The sequence below is a fragment of the Palaemon carinicauda genome, chromosome 9 (genome assembly GCF_036898095.1).
Source record: "Palaemon carinicauda isolate YSFRI2023 chromosome 9, ASM3689809v2, whole genome shotgun sequence".
In the NCBI taxonomy this organism is placed as follows: domain Eukaryota; kingdom Metazoa; phylum Arthropoda; class Malacostraca; order Decapoda; family Palaemonidae; genus Palaemon; species Palaemon carinicauda.
Window position 1 is genome coordinate 78,813,273 of NC_090733.1, and position 2,500 is coordinate 78,815,772.

The 2,500-nt window shown below is 34.7% G+C and overlaps 1 protein-coding gene across 1 annotated transcript in view; it reads right to left on the reverse strand.

Annotated features, from left to right (window-relative positions):
- The window catches only part of LOC137646796 (uncharacterized), a 60,119-nt gene extending 59,814 nt beyond the window's left edge, over positions 1-305 (reverse strand). The window contains exon 1 of the mRNA XM_068379886.1: positions 138-305. The gene's annotated coding sequence lies outside the window, so the exon portion shown is untranslated. The remainder of the gene's footprint in view (positions 1-137) is intronic.
- Between the last annotated feature and the right edge of the window lie 2,195 nt (positions 306-2,500).

Genomic DNA, 2,500 nt, shown 5'->3' on the forward strand with positions numbered 1-2,500 from the left:
TATGCATATATATATATACATACATATATATATATATATATATATATATATATATATATATATATATATATATATATATATATATATAGTTACGTATATATTGTATGTGGGTTTATATGCACAAAGGATCGCCTTACCTCTTGCTGTTTCCGCGCGATTCAGATGATGAAAGCAGTATGAAAATTGTAGCCGAAGTCGACGTCGAAGACGATACGAAGGATCTGAAGCCTGTCCCGGAAAATTGTGGACAAGCGCAGAGAGGAGCTTCTTGCTGATGCAGTCCCAACACAACGAATACGCTGAAATCGAACGGGTCCTACGATGGAGGGGTAAAACAAGGACCTGGGTAAGGCCATCTGAAGCTAGACTTCAGTGAAAGGACCGGGAGTTCATGATCAGGTTCAGCAATGTCTTAATATAAAAAAATTAAACATTTATGTTTTTCAAAAAGATTTAATGATGCATCCAAGTACGCCTTTCTTTTATCAGTGTATGAATATTGATGTACCTGTCAAAAAATAAAACTAGATTTTTATAGATATCTTTGAATTCCAAATCATATGGCAAATACTTATACATTCATTCTTGCCCGTGCCTATCGGTCTGTATATTATGGATTGCGCATGTGTACTTTATGTTTACATTCATCATAAGACGAATGAATACTAAATATTTAACTACATATGTGTATCTCTCTCTCTCTCTCTCTCTCTCTCTCTCTCTCTCTCTCTGTATATATATATATATATATATATATATATATATATATATATATATATATATATATATAAAATTGTTTATACGCATGTACATATCATAGAGCACACACATATATACATATATATATATATTTATGTATCTTCTAGGAATCAATCAGAAGAGATTAAGAGAAGATCACGGATAAATGCGTGGATTAAACTAGGAGGCGAATTGAGGGATGATCTCAAGAAAAATAAGAAGATCTTTGCAGTTGCAAAATCATACAGGAAAGATAATAGAAAACAATATAATATAAAGGATGAAAATGGAAACATTATTGGCACGGCTACAGAACTTAATGAAAAATGGACTACTTATTTCAATAGGTTACTAAATGTAACTACAGAAGAATATGAAGAAGAATACATCTTTCAATTTGACAGAGAAAATAGGGAGGATGTGATTACTTATCATGAGTTTGAAAATGCTTTGAAAGAGATGAAAAATGGGAAAAGCCCAGGGTATGATAATATACCAATTGAGTTATTCAAAGAGGGAGGGGACCTAGCAAAGCAGATATTATATGACCTAACCTCGTCATTCTGGTTAGAGAGCATGGTTACTGAAGACTAGGGAAAACATATTTCTGTACCCTTTTATAAAGGTAAAGGGGATTCAGGCAAATGCGAGAATTATAGAGGTATAACGCTCATATGTCATGCAGCAAAACTTTATGAGAGGATTTTAGAAAAAAGGGCGCGACACATCATTGAACCTCAGCTAGGCGAAGAACAGCATGGATACAGAAAGGACAGAAGTACATCAGATTTCATATTCGCTTTGAGGCTTGTTATTGAAAAATCATGGGAATACAATAGGCCACTGTATATAACATTTATTGATTTGGAAAAGGCATTTAACTCGGTACCTAGGAACAAATTGTGGAGGTGCTTGGGAGAGGTTTATGGACTCGACGGTAGATTAGGAGCTGCAATAAAGAGCACGTACGAACCATGTATGAATAATGTAAGGACTGGATACAAGAATGAAAATTGGTTTAGAGTAACAACAGGTGTTAAGCAGGGAAGCGTTCTTTCCCCACTCTTGTTCATTGCATATATAGATGTAATTATAAGAAGTTTTAAGGAAAGAATAAATATCTCTGGAGACATCATGATTTTTGCTGATGATATTGCTTTCTGGACATATGATCGGGAGGAACTAGAAAGAGCATTGATAGCCTTGAACGATTGTTTAACAGAAGCTGGACTGAAGATGAACATTAATAAAACAGAAATATCAACAATCAACAAACAACAACAAGCTCCAACGAACATCATGATAAGAAATACGGTAATTAAGGACACCAACGCATTCAAGTATTTAGGGTGTATGTTTACAGACAACGGCTATAAGAACAAAGAAGAAATTACTGAACGAATAAAGAAATATAATAAATGCTGTGAAGCACTCTATCCAATTATGAGAGATGCATACGTACCTATAGAAGTAAAGAAAACCTTATTTGAAGGATTACTAACACCAATCATGACATATGGATCAGAGAGCTTGACAATGACCATCAAAGACAGGAGCAGAGTCCAAGCTTCAGAGATGAAAATCCTGAGAACAATAATGCACAAAACAAGAAGAGATAGAATAAGAAATGTAGATTTTAGAAGGATGGTTGGGGTATCTCCTATGTTGAACAAGATTGAGAAGGGACAGCTGAGATGGCTGGGACATTTAATGAGAATGGATGGAAATAGAATTGCAAGGAAGAGATGGGACTGGACGCCTG